Source organism: Rattus norvegicus, chromosome 15 (genome assembly GCF_036323735.1).
Source record: "Rattus norvegicus strain BN/NHsdMcwi chromosome 15, GRCr8, whole genome shotgun sequence".
NCBI classification, from domain to species: Eukaryota; Metazoa; Chordata; class Mammalia; order Rodentia; family Muridae; genus Rattus; species Rattus norvegicus.
Genome location: NC_086033.1, coordinates 104,908,967 through 104,923,671, shown reverse-complemented (window position 1 = coordinate 104,923,671; position 14,705 = coordinate 104,908,967). Strand labels below are relative to the sequence as shown.

Genomic DNA, 14,705 nt, shown 5'->3' with positions numbered 1-14,705 from the left:
TTGTGTAGTGTGTGTGTGTCTGTGTGTGTGTCTGTGTATGTGTGTGTGTGCGTGTGTGTCTGTGTATGTGTGTATGTGTGTGTGTGTCTGTGTGTGTATGTGTCTGTGTGTGTATGTGTGTATGTATATATGTGTGTGTATGCATGTATATGTGTATATTGTATTGTATGTGTATAGTGTGTGTGTCGGTGTGTGTGTGTATGTATGTATATGTGTGTATGTATATATATATGTGTATATGCATGTGTATGTGTGTATTGTATTGTGTGCATTGTGTGTGTATGTGTTGTATGTGTGTCTATATGTGTCTGTGTGTATGTGTGTGTGCATGTGTATGTGTGTATGCATGTATATGTGTACATTGTATTGTATGTGTGTAGTGTGTGTCTGTGTGTGTGTCTGTGTGTGTATGTATGTATATGTGTGTATGTGTATGTGTGTGTATGTGTGTGTCTGTGTGTGTCTGTGTGTGTATGTGTGTATGTATATGTGTGTATGTGTATATGTGTGTATGCATGTATATGTCTATATTGTAATGTGTGTGTAGTGTGTGTGTCTGTGTATGTGTGTCTGTGTCTGTGTGTCTGTGTCTGTGTGTATGTGTGTGTCTCTGTATGTGTGTATGTGTGTGTGTGTGTGTGTGTGTGTGTGTGTGTGTGTGTGTGTAGATGTACTTACACATCCCACATGCAGGTAAAGACCAGAGAACAGCCTCAAGCATGAGTCCTCAGAGCTGTCCAGCTTGTTTTCAGAGACAGCATCTTTCCCTGGGACATGAACTTGCTGATCAGGCTGGGCAGAGTGGACTCTGGGGATCTTCCTGTGTCTGTCTTCCTCACCTGGATTATAGTACATCCTACCACACATTCAGGTTTTATGTGGGCGCTGGGATCAAATACAAGTTCTCATGTGGAGATCTCTCCAAAGCCCCTACTGCTTTTCTAGCCCAGTTTAGCTTCAGCTTTCTCACCTTCATCTCCCAAGTTCTGGGGTTAAAATCATTAGCTACCATGTGCCACATGAAGAAGGGTGGGTACAAATGTACAATCAATTTATTTGTCTTTTTTTCCCCTCTCTCCCATCCTTCCTTTCTTCGTGAGACAGAGTCTTACCATGTAAATCTGGATGACCTAAAATGTGCTATGTGGACCAGGATGTCTTCACACTCAAAGAGACACACCCGCCCCTGTCAGTGTGGTTCTGGGATTAAAGGTGTGGCTTAGGATCCTTTCAAGCTTTGGGTAGTTTGGGGAAGGCATATGCTTCTAGGAATACCTTGGAAACAACGCTGAGAGCAGAGGTGAGGACTGGGCTGGATTTCCAGAAAGGACCAAGTCTGGAGAAGACTCGGAGGAACACAGAAAGAACATTTGCTGGTAACACTCTGCCCTTCCTGCAGCCTGTGTTCTCCTGAATGTCACCCTGGAGAGCAGGGTTTCTCCCAGACTGCCCGAGCTCTGATCTGGATGAGGATCCTAGGCTACAGAGGGGATGAAACAACGGCATTTGAAGGGGAAACTCCCTCACTCTCTCCTCCCAGTGACATCCACATCAGGCTCGCTACTGGTGTGGCATGACAGATTATCATCTAAACCCTCCTGGGCCAGACCTCATTCCTCCTGAGGAATTCTTCCAGTGAGAGAGAGAGAGAGAGAGAGAGAGAGAGAGAGAGAGAGAGAGACCGAGACCAACCAAGAAACCCCAGGACCCACGGAAAGAACCAACTCTCAACTGAATGTTGTCCTCTGATCTCTGCATGTGCACCATGTATGTACACACATGCAGAGATCATGCCCACACAAATGCTCACACACTCGAGTGCACACACGAATAGACAAATAAGAAAGTAAAACAACAAAACTGCATAATCCATTTGATCGAAAAGAAGGGAAGCTTCCTAGTCTCAGCACACAGATCACTGCCAAGTTAGAGAGAGAGATTTTTCTATTCTTTCCAAACATGCATGAATCTTCTGGTGATTAAATAAGGCACTCACCAATGTTACAACTCAAGAGTGTCTCCTCTTAGACTCAGAAGCCACTTCTTCACAGGGGGCTCATCCAGAAGCCCTGTCAGTCTGGTCTGAAGTGTCATGGATGACATGGGCCTGGTCCCACACAGCAGAAGCTTGCCTGATGTGATGGCCTATGTCCTCCTTAGGCAAGTTGTCCCTGTGCTCAACATAGTCTAACCTAGGAAGAGCTTGTTCAGTGTCCAACCTCATGCCCTTCTCTATCATGGGAGTTAAAGATTGTTCAGGGTTGGGAATAGAGTTTCTCTATTCTCCCTCTCCCTTCCCTTCCCCTCCACTCCCCCTTCTTCCCCTCCCCTCCCCTTCCTTCCCCTTCCCCCTCCTTCCCCTTCCTTAAACCCTTCCTTTCCTTTTCCCCCCCTTCCTCCTCCCCCTCCTTTTCCCCTCCTTTCTCCCTCTTTCCTCCTCCCCTACCCTCTCCCTACCCTACCCTACCCTCCCTTCCCCTCCCCTTCCCCTCCCTCTCTGTGTACCTATGTCTGTGTCTATGCATGCATGAGCTTCTGATGGCTAGGTTTTATGTCAACTTTTAAGTCAGAGCCATCTGAGGAGAGAACCTCACCTGAGAAAATGTCTCCAATTCAGACTGTAGGCAAGTGTGTGGGGTGTTTTCCAACATAGCAACTGATGGGGAAGGGCCCTGCCCACCGTGGATGATGCTGCCCCTGGGCTCTATAAGAAAGCAGGGTGAGCAAGCCATGAGGAGCAGCACCCCTCCGTGGCCTCTGCATCAGCTCCCACCTCCAGATTCCTGCCCTGACTTCTTTTGATGATGAACAGATAAGGAGCCCTTTCCTCCACACAGTGCTTTCCCATACAATGTCTAATCAAAGTAATAGTTACCCCAAAACAAGCTTGTCCATGTATGGTGTGTGTGTGCGTGCGTGCGTGCGTGCGTGCGTGTGTGTGTGCGCGTGCGTGTGTGTGTGTGTGTGCATGCGTGCGTGTGTGTGTGTGTGCGTGCGTGCGTGCGTGTGTGTGTGTGTGTGTGTGTGTGTGTGTGTGTGTGTGTGTAAGAACAGCATTGAATACTGTTCCTCAGACGCTACTCTTTACTTTTTGTAGCCAGGGTCTCTCACTGGCCTGGAACTGATTACTAGCTGGTTGGCTAGCTCCAGGGATCCAAGAGTCTCCGCTCCCTCATCTTTAGCCCTGTTTCCCACAATACTGCACAGGTGCTGTGCACACGAAGTCATGCCAAGTCTGAGGTAGAAGATACTGAGCACAGAGATCCACCATCTTGTAGCCTCCAGGTCGCCAGCCTCAGGCACTTCCACTTGGGACTTTCTATTGAGGCCAGAACACAACCTTTGAGCATGAAAACAGCAAATTGGAGTCCACAGGACAGAGCACTTCCTAAGTGTCCACAGAAGACTGTTGCTGGCCCAAATGCTTGCTTGTGGGGAGACTCCTGAGCACTGTGGCACTCTGGATGTCATCGAACCCATGAGGCCTGTTATCCTGTCACCCAGAAAGCCTGGGGACACCACCACCACTTCACACAACACCAACTATCCCTGTGGTGCCTCCTTCCATTCTTTCTAGAATGTTCCCTGAGCCACAGCCCAGAAACTCTCCTGAGTGGAAGGTCTACCACCTTCTGCAGGCTTCCTCTTTGGAGACCTGAGTCACAGGAAAGGTCACGCCCCCTCCACCATGTGCTTTGTGCATCCCTCACCAAGACTTCATAGTCCAAGCTTAGACTTTTGGAAAGAGAAGCTAATGACTGAAGAAAGATGGAGAAGGGGCTAGAGAGATTGCTCAGTGGTTAGAGCACTGACTGCTCTTCCAGAGGTCCCGAGTTCAAATCCCAGCAACCACATGGTGGCTCACAGCCATCTGTAATGAGATCTGATACCCTCTTCTCATGTGTCTCAAGACAGCCATCGTGTTTTATATATAATAAACAAATAAATCTTAAAAAAAAAAAAAAAGAAAGAAAGATGGAGAAGGAGGAAGTTACCCTGAGGAAGAACAGGTGAGAGGTGGGGACCCTGGAGAGAGGTATTCTGGGATACCCGTGGGTCCTGCATTCTGCAGCAAGGTCACCATTATACAGTTACAATGCAAGTGAAATCAGACCAGCAGCTGCCCTCTGACCCTAGCCAGGTTGGTCTTTTACTCTCAGAATTTGGTAATGAGACGAGACAACTCTCATCTCTGGTCCTTTCCTAAAGACACCTGAAGCAGAGAGATCAAAGCTAAGAGGCTGGAGAGCTGGTGGCATGGTAGAGCCTGAGACCAGAGCTCGGGAGGCCGCCTGCCTGCTATTACTTGTGGGAATCCAGCAACCAACCAGCCCAGGAAGCTGAGTGACCCCCCTCTATCAGTCAGTCCCCTAGCAGCCAGGATTGAATGGATAACCAAAAACCCCTCTGTTTCTTTTCTCTCCCAACTTTGGACCAACCAGAGAAATATGCCACCAACTGGCGAGCCCATTCCTGTGGGGGTTTTTACCCAAATGATTTTCAACCTGAACAACCAGATTTCGTTTTATGTCTTTTTTTTGGGGGGGGGGCAGCAAGAATGTTTTGCATTATCGATGTCTCTCATCTCTTCCACTGTCCCCAGCTCCATTATCAGCCCTGGGAGGCTTCCCCAGCCTCGCTCATTCTGAGACGTCAGCTATCGAAGCTGAGATTTCTACCCCCTTCCCGTTCCACTTTGTGCTTATTCCTCTCTCTCCTTCCCATCTGATCCTGAACCTTGGTCTAGCACTGAGAGCCCCCCGGTGCAATTAAAACTCCATCAGGGAGACAGCCCTCGCAAGACAGAGCTGCTGCCGGCTCACTAATGGAGGATGCAAGGCATGCGCAGAACAGCGTTCTGTCCATTAGAGGCTCTGAGAAACTAAAGGGAGCCCCCTTTGACCTGCTTGCCGGGAAACTCAACTCCTGAGTAACGGAGCGGCCTCCGGAAGGGACAGTTTACCAGTCGAAGAGTAAGTAGTTCTTTGAAACAATCTTTTATTAAGAAGAGTTAACGAAGCTTTTTATTTATAAAAAAAAGAAGAAGAAAAAAGAAAAAATAAGGCTTCCCAGGCTAGGTCATATTCCCTCCTCAAGTAAAGCTGTGTGTCCTCATTGACTCTGAACTGTTCAGGGAAACCCGAATAGTTTAATGGGACAGTATGGGAGAGGCTTGGAGCTGGACCCGGCTGTCACTGCTGGGAAAGTGGAGGACTGTACCTGAACCAGCATAGTGCAGAAGAATACAGTGCAATTTCCAATTGCCTACACCTCGAATTCCAGAGCTCAGGGGGGGATGGCCTGCCGAGGCAGGACGCCCGTTGCAAGTTTGAAGCCAGCTTGGGACACAGTGTGAGACTTTTCGGAACCAAAACCAAAACCGGGTCTGTGGAGTATGTTTCAGGACACCAGGGCTACGCAGAGAAACCCTGTCTTGAAAAATGAGACAGAGAGAGAGAGACAGAGACAGAGAGTCAGAGACAGACAGACACAGAGACACAGAGAGAGACAGAGACAGAGACAGAGAGCATGGTCCCTGGACTACAACCTTAGACCCACCTGTGAGACACCCACAGCTGTGCAGAGGCAGGGACTCTGAGGATGGTCCCAGCAACCTGTGTCTTACCACGTCCCCAGGTGACTTCAATACTGACAAGGGAAGTTGCCAGCATACGGAGCTGTTACCCACCTGCCTGTGATCCTGTCTGCCCGAGAAGGCAGAGCCCAGCAGGGAAGTCATAGACCTCATTGTCAGGACTTCAAACACCTTCTATGTATACGTGCAGTGCTCATCCCAGGAAACCAGAGCTGGAGGTAAGGCTTTGATTTGAATTTTCTGTATCCCATAGCTTCAGATTACCTGGAAAGTAGTCTGAATAGGTTTTAGCTGTAGCTGTGGCTTTGTATCTGTCGGGTCATGTGCTAGTCATTGCACTCTGAGTCCCCTGGTTGATTGTCAGAAATACCATGAGTTAAAACTGTCTGTCGATAGAGTGACCTGAGGCTTTGCATCTCAGTCCTACATTAAGCACTGCTGGATTCCTGGCTTTCCTCATAGTGAGATGAGAAAATGCCAAGTAAGTAAGTGTCTGGGAAACGAGTCTTGTTTACTAGTAGTCACGCCATTTTATAGGCCCAGTGCAAAAGCTTTGAGAAACACATAAGAGTTTTCCCACATCAGAAACACTGAAAAGGCTTTTAAAAGACCCTGGACCCTTCACACCACCTGAGACCCAGGAGTTCAGTGAGTTGTGAGCATTCTAAGCCAGCAGGTAGCAGAACTGGGATCTGAACCAGATTTCTCGATGGCCAAACCCTAGCTCTGGCTCATGAAGCTAGCTCATGGAGTTCAAAGGTCAAGGGACACCTGAGTCACACGGCAGATGTGCTATGGGAGCACGCTGGTCCCTACCAGGCTTCCTTCACAGTAAGAACAGTGTTCTCCCAAGTGGGCCACTTCAGAATCCGTCTCACAAGTGTGCTGATCTCGGAGAGGAACCTTTGGGAATCCTTCTTACCAAGGGGATTATTTGATATTTTGAAAAGAAAAGCGGGGGTGTAACTGGGGGTGTAGCTTAGCTGGCAGAATATTGCTTGCCTCACAGACACAAGGCCCACTGTCTAGTCTCTCGAATGGTGGAACACACCTGCCATCTGGCACTTTGACGGTGGAAGCCGGAAGATCAATAGTTTAAGGTCAAGCTTTCTACATGGGTTGAGGTCAGCCTGGGATATACGAGACCCTGTCCCTCCCCTCGCACCTCCCCCCAAAAAAGAGAAAGTTCACATGCCAGCTAATTGCTTGAAGATCATTCCCACTAAGCCAGCCCACATCCTTTACATTCCGACTCAAAAAGCATAGCTTTTAAAAAATGTACTTACATTTATTTTATCTCGTATGTGTTTTGTGTGTACATGCTTGCATGTGTGTGTGTATATGCGTGTACGTGTCTATCTGTATGTATGTGAGCATGTATATGTGTATGTGAGTAGGTATGTTTGTGTGTTAATGTGTGTATGTGTGTGCATGTTTGTGTATTGATGTATGTATGAGTCTGTGTATGTGTGTGACTTAGTGTGAGTGTATGTGTGGTTATGTGTGTATATGCGAGCGTGCATGTGACCGTGTGTATGTGTGTATACATATGTATATGTGTATAATTGTGTGTGTGATCGTGTGTGCATGCATATGTGTGTATATGTATGTGTGTACCCGTACCACATGGCACATGTGGAGATCAGAGGACAGCTTGCTGGAGCCAGTTCTGTCTTCCTATCACATGGGTTCCAGGAACCAAACTTAGCTCATCAGGTATCTTGGGCACTTTTCTGTTCTGATGATGAACCACAATGATCAAGGCAAGTTAGAGAAGAAGGAGTTTATTTGGGCTTACAGTTCTGGGGAGATAAAAGTCCATCATGAGATGGAAACACCAGGTATAGTGACTGGAGAGGCAAGCTGAGGAACCACATCCTGAACCAAGCACAAACCAGCAGGAGCCGGCTCACAGTGGCTACTTCCTCCGGCAAGCAATGGGCCCTCAACTTCCGGGTGTTCAAATACGTGAGCCTGTAGGGAACGTTCTTATCTGAAGCCTTGCCTCAGGCTTGGTGGCAGAGCCACCCGCTGAGTCACCCCCATCTCTGTCTTTTTATCTTTTTCAAATATCAGCAGAGAGAACCTAAGCATGCTTTCCCTGGCGCCTGGGCTTTCTCAGAGTTTCTCCCGAACTACTCTCCTTGACTAACTTAGGAGTGACTTTCTCATGTGGTCCATCTCTCTTCCTCCTGCTGCCTGCATTTTCAGCTTGCCTGGCCTGTCGTGGGTTTTTTGTTTGTTTGTTTGTTTGTTTGTTTTCTCAAATGCTAATACAATTGTTCTCCGGTTTCAAAAAGAAAGGAAGAAAAGAAGAGAAAGGTCTGCGTCCTAGCATGGGGGCGGGGCCGTGGTGGGGGCGGGGCCGTGGTGGGGGCGGGGCCGTGGTGGGGGCGGGGCCGTGGTGGGGGCGGGGCCGTGGTGGGGGCGGGGCCGTGGTGGGGCGGGGCCGTGGTGGGGGCGGGGCCGTGGTGGGGGCGGGGGCCGTGGTGGGGGCGGGGCCGTGGTGGGGGCGGGGCCGTGGTGGGGGCGGGGCCGTGGTGGGGGCGGGGCCTTGCTCCACCAACCTCCTTCAAACTTCCTTCCAAGCTCTGCTACTTCCTAGACCAGTGTCCTTCGACAAATTACTTAACCCTCCAGCTTCTCTATTTCCTCATCTGAACATCGTTTGGAATGACGAAAGCAGCTGCCCACAAAGGGACGCTAAGAACATGTGACCATGAGCAAAGCACCCAGTAACATCAGCGCGGATTTCACACCACTCCTCCGAGGCTCAGCATAAACCACAAATTACCAGCTAGTAATCCAGAGCTTTCACAGGACCCAGGTTCCCTAATCTCTGTAGAAAGGTCCCCTTGCTTGATATTGATAGTCCCGAGATCCGCCAGAGAAAAGCCAGTTCCACCATTTTGGGCCAAATGTAATGCAAGCTACATTCAATATTAAATACTGACCAAAGGATGAACTTCAGTCAGGACAGTTCCCTGGAGTTTCCCAGCTGAGAACGGACTCAAGCTACACGTTGAAGGGGTTTATAAGGACAAGCCTATAGGGAGCTGTAGTTTCCCATGACTCTTTGTGTCTTTCCAAGATACACAACTCCCAGCCTTCCAGGAAGTTACCTGGTGCCTGGGCAGGTGGACCTTACAGGTTAACTTTGGGCATTACGACAACTCCATGACAGAGGGGCCACACAGTGGATGCCCACCCATGTACCCATGCTCTCCATTCAATTCTTCTTTTAAGTGTGTGTGTGTGTGTGTGTGTGTGTGTGTGTGTATGTGTGTGTGTGTGTGTGTGTGTCTGTGCCTGGATATGAGTGTTTTGTCTGCATGTATGTATGTATAGTATAGTATGTATAGTATGTATAGTACATGCCTGCCTAGTGCTTACTGAAGTCAGAAGAAGTTGCCAGATCCCAAAAAACTGGATTTACTGATGGTCGTGAGATGCCATGGGGATGCTGGGAACTGAACCTGGGTCCTTTGCAAGAGCAACAACTGCTCTTAACTGCTGAGGCCTCTTTCTGGATCTACTTATGTATTTTCTAATTGTTGGTTTTATATTTTGTTTTGATCCTTCATTTACTTACTCTTTTTTTGTTTGTTTATTTGTTTGTTTTTAATGTATATAAGTACAATGTGGCTGTCCTCACACACACCAGAAGAGGGCATCAGATCCTATTATACATGGTTCTGAGCCACCTTGTGGCTGCTGGGAATTGAACTCAGGACCTCTGGAAGAGCAGTCAGTGCTCTTAACCGCTGAGTCATCTCTCCAGCCCCTTCTTACTCTGATTTTAAAACGTTTTATTGGTAAAGGAAAGAATAGTCACAGAAGGGCTGGAGAAATAACTCAGGCAGCAAAGGCTTGTCTGTCAAGCATGAGGACCCAAGTTCAATCCCCAGCCTTCACCTGAACATCCCGGTATGGTGATCCATGCCTGTAATTCCAGGGCTGGGGAATCAGGAGTAGGAGGAGCCTTGGGACTCACTGGTCATCCAGTTTAGCCTAATAAGAGGCTAATGAAAAATGAGACCAATGAAAAATGCTTTTTCAAAGAAGCCAACAGCGTTCCTGAGGATAATACCTGAGGTTGTCCTCTGCCCTGTATACACCATCAAACGTGCAAATACACATATGTGCATATGTAATTTACAACACATATATGTACAACTCACATGTATATTGGCATACATAACACTGTTTGGTTTCTGACCCTGGTAGAGACTGAGCTGCATATTTTACACATCAAAGCAGACCTGACCTCCAGGTTCTCCCAGCATCCTCCCTCAGTCTCTCCCTGGCATACCCTGCCCCAACCTTGAACTTGCCAGCTCAGGGGCTGGGCTGCCCTTCCCCCAGAGACTCTACCCTATATAATCCAGACATTTTGGCCTTTCTATCTTTGCATGCCCTTTCTCTCTCTTTCCTCCCTCCTCCCAACCCCTGTGGCAACTCCCGGGCACAATCTGGTGCAGTGCAGTCAGCTCTGCAAGGGTTCCGGCAGCTGAGGGAGGGGTTGGGGTGGGGGGGGGTGGTTAGAGCACAGGGTTAGTCTGAGAGCAAGCTCACCTCCTCCTTCTGTTTCCTGTCCTATGGACAGAGAACAGCACTGACTTCGACATTCTCAGGATGTTCTGTTTTTGAGACTCTCCTTCAGTCTGTGTTTTAGGCAGGGTCTAAGCTGGCTTTGAGCACAGAGATACACCTACCTGTACCTGCCTGTGCTGGGACTAAAGGTGTACATCACCACACCTGGCAGAAAAACAGCCTCATGCTTATCGGTTTATGTTGAAGCTCACATGTCCTGGCCCACTTCCATGGTTCAAAAGGTCCTCCCAGGCGGGCAAGATGGCTCAGCAGGTTAAAGAGCTTGCTGTGTGAGTCGGATAGCCCGGGGCTAGTCCCATGAAGTGGTGGAGAGAACCAGTTCCTCAAAATAGTCCTCTGACCTCTTAGTCACATAAACAAAACATGCATGCACCCCAGTACATATCACACACAGCTCAAGTGCACCCCAGTACACATCACACAGCATGCATGCACCCCAGTACACAACACACACAGCATGCATACACCCCAGTACACATCACACAGCATGCATGCACCCCAGTACATATCACACAGCATGCATGCACCCCAGTACACATCACACAGCATGCATGCACCCCAGTACACATCACACACAACTCAAACCACCCCTGTACGCAACACACAAACATGCACACACACACACACACACGATAATAATAGTTTTAAAGTCTTCAAGTCTATTTTCCTTTGCAAGGTTTTTTTTTTTTTTTTTTTTTTTTTTTTGGTTCTTTTTTTCGGAGCTGGGGACCGAACCCAGGGCCTTGAGCTTCCTAGGTAAGCGCTCTACCACTGAGCTAAATCCCCACCCTGCAAGGTTTCTTACTACTTTATTTTCTTTGTTAATTAACAGTGGGGAGTCCTCAGCCAGGCTGATGACACAAAAGTCCTTCTATTGAAGGAGAGAAAAGGTAATATCAGGCATCAGGAAGACCTTCTCTGACTTTGGATAAATGCTACCATTGCCTGGGGATTGGACAAGGGTTTAGGGAGCATGGCTGCTGTGGGCAGGCCTCTGTGTCCACAGACCCCCCCCCACACACACACACACACTGAACATCTGGTTAACATCTGGTTTCTGAAAGACCCCTCCCCCCAGAAGCTATGTGGCCTTCTGGCCTGTCATGGAGGTTAAGCCCAATGTCAGGGGCTTAACATTAGGGTTTTGAAAACTCTGACTCCCCCAAGGGGGAACAGAACTTTCACAGTTCTCACTGACCAAAAGGTTTCTTTATTCATTTGTAGTAAGGGCAGTCTGTCTTCATTTTAACAAGTCAGTGGAGGAGCACTGCTTTGAAGAAACAGCCCAAGATCAGAATTGTACAGTTAATATAAAAATTAAAGCACAGAAGCAAAATATTGTAAGAAATATTCCTGCCAGGCAATGGTCAGCTAACAATTTCCCATTTTTCGCTATCTAGTAATAAATACTTTGTTTCTGTTGTTTTTATTTGGAGACAGGGTCTCATATAATCCAGGCTGACCCCAAACTCACTAACTAGCCAAGGATGACTTTGAACTCTTGATCCTTCTCCCTCCACACCTCAAGTGCCAGGTTACAGCCATACACTATCCCTGCATGGATTATTTTCCCCATCCTGTATGAAAAACAAGACCCTTACTCTGTAATAGCAGAATCAAGAGACTAGCAAAGGACAAACAGTTCTTTTTTTTTTTTTTTTTTTTTTGGTTCTTTTTTTCCGGAGCTGGGGGGACCGAACCCAGGGCCTTGCGCTTCCTAAGCAAGCACTCTACCACTGAGCTAAATCCCCAACCCCGAATTTCCCAACTCTTAGACCAGCAGGTGCCAGCCCCCAGCTGGTGGGGAGGGCCCTAGAGCCTACTTGTCTGTGACTCTTTGATGATTCTAATCTCACCTCACACTGCAAATGCTCCATAACCACGTCCAGAACCCCTTTTCCTCAACCATTCCCCAGGCTTTGACACATTCCTTGTTCTTCACCTTCATTGTGTGTCAAGCCAGTGCTTGGACGAAGCCTTGGAAACATTGTATCATGGTGGTTCTTTGGGTGGAGTTTCTGTCAATCAATCAGTTGCACTTCCTTGTTTCAGCTTGGCCGGCTTCCAGATCATTTCTGATAACTTCTCTTAGGCCCTGCTGCCAATTTTCCCCTTACCTAGAATTCAGGCTCTTTGTCTGAACTGTCCTCTTGCAGTTCTGAGTCCCTGGTAGTATCAAGAATAAGGTCCAGAATCTAAATAAAATCTGTGCAAACAGAACCTGACGACTGGTGAAACTGGTTTTGTGGGAAAAGCAGGCTTTCTTGAGAATGATTGGCATGAAGAAGTCCTGAGGTGGGAATGTATGCCAGGGCAACATTTTAGGGCAAAGTCTGGTTTGTTTTCTCTCTCTCTCTCTCTCTCTCTCTCTCTCTCTCTCTCTCTCTCTCTCTCTCTCTCTCTCTCTCTCTGTTGGGGTCTTTATCCAGACTTACATTTCTAGTTTCCAGGAGCTGTTGCTGTGGGAGGGTGGTGGCTGTGCCCTTTCATTAGACTTCCTCTGACCTTTGTAAACAGCAGCCTACAGGCCTAGAGAGAGAAGCCTCCACCCTATTTTTGCTTCCCTTATCTCCAAAGCAACAGTTTCTCAACAAGAGTACTATGGACGTTTGGGGCTGGGTAATTCTCTTTGGGGCTGGGTAATTCTCTTTGGGGGAGGGATGTTCTGTGAACTGCAAATTAAACAAAATGTCTCCCCTCTACCAACAAGCGGCCAGTAGCATACACTCTCCTCATTTCTGATGACCCATGTATCTGTAGACATTGGTAGATTCTCCTCGGACGGTAGGCATGGGTGGAGAAACCAAGGCCAGGAACCACAAATCTAAAATAAACGCCATACTTCCGAGAGAGACAGAAGGAGGTGGGGGAGGGGAAGCAGTGACTTGGGACCTCAGACTATGACTAGGCCACAGGGTAAGTAAACACCTGTCATAGCATGTGGCTACATTGAAACACAGGGCTCAAATGATCCCCTGCTATGAAACCTCAAAAGCTCATCTGTGTAGCAAACTATTAATATATGTTTGTGGAGAATGCACACCTTCTGTGTTTGCTCACTCAGATGAAACACGATTTTGAAAAACTTCCAAATCAATCCGATTTGTAGTTTGGCAATTTTTCACTAATACGTGTGTGCATATACATATTCTATCCACATGTATAGTGCATTCTGATGACTCTGAATCCCCACCCTCCTGGTCTCCCTTCCCTCCTTGTCAGTCCCCTCCTCCCTACAGATCTATGTGATCTTTATCTTGCCGTTTTACTTTGTGACCCAGAGTTTAACCAAGCTCTTCTGTGTGACCATAGGCTGGGACTCCAGCCTACCCCTAAAGGCTGGTAGGCTCAGCGGCGGGGCACGACTGAAGACCCTGACTTACCCTTCACCTAGAATCCGTGGGTTGCCAGTCGTTTAGAAGGGAGGGGTAAGGTCCACATGCCCCTCCCACATCCAACACTGACTGTTGACAAGGTCTGTGCTGGCCCCCTGCGTGTATGTGGTTACAGTTGCTGTGAGTTGGTGGTTACAATGTCTGGTTCTTCCATTCTTCCTGCCCTCTTCTCCAACATCATCCAGAAACAAACAAACAAACAAAAAAGCCCAGAAACAAAACAACCCCCCCCCCCACACACACACGTTTTAAACAGAATATCACGCTGGGCAGTGGTGGTTCACACCTTTAATCCCAGCATGCAGGAGGCAGAGGCTGGCAGATCTCTGAGTTCCAGGTCAGCCTGATCTACAGAGTGAGTTCTACGGCAGCCAGTTCTACACAAAGAAACCGTGTCTTGAAAAGCAGAAAACAAAAAGTGTATACCCCGCTAAGGACTGATACCAGAATCTTCCTTAGAGTAACAAGCAAGCTACCCAGAGCCACAATCTCTGTTCTTGATTCTTTTGAGATTCTGAGTTGTCAACAGTAGTGGGACATAAGTCACAGAAACAATTCCGCAGTAGCCTGAGGGGTTGTTCTCAGAGGCCACTGCCGAGGATAAGGCAGAACTCTTGACCTCACTGCAGAAAAGAATTTCAGGAAACATCAGTGGGAGACAGGGTCTTAGGGTCTTATTGCTGGGAAAAGACACCACAACCAATGTAAGTTTTTATAAAGGACAACATTTAATTGGGGCTGGCTTACAGGTTCAGAGGTTCAGTCCATTATCATCAAGGCAGGAGCATGGCAGCATCCAGGCAGGCCTGGTGCAGGAGGTATTGAGTTCTACATCTTCACCAGAAGGAAGCCAGGAACAGACTGAGCATCCCCTCAGGCAGCTAGGAGGGTCTCCAAGCCCACCCCACAGTGACACACTTCCTCCAAAAGGCCACACCTTCTAATAGAGCCACTCCCTGAGCCAAGCATATGCAAACCATCACAGACAGAGTTAGGTTTATTAAGAGAATTTTAGCATCAACTTGAGTGGGGTTGTTTAAGACAAAGGGTTCCCAGGAGAGAGTAGCCACTTAAGCATCCTTACAGTAGCCATGTATATG

General features: G+C 48.0%; 1 long non-coding RNA gene across 1 annotated transcript; it reads left to right on the top strand.

The window, feature by feature from the left end:
* The first annotated feature begins 201 nt into the window (after nucleotides 1-201).
* Nucleotides 202-7,908, top strand: LOC120097091 (uncharacterized). The gene is made up of 3 exons (XR_005494316.2): nucleotides 202-1,767; nucleotides 3,098-4,973; nucleotides 5,638-7,908. It is a non-coding gene; the product is annotated as an uncharacterized LOC120097091 (long non-coding RNA).
* The last annotated feature ends 6,797 nt before the right edge of the window (nucleotides 7,909-14,705 follow it).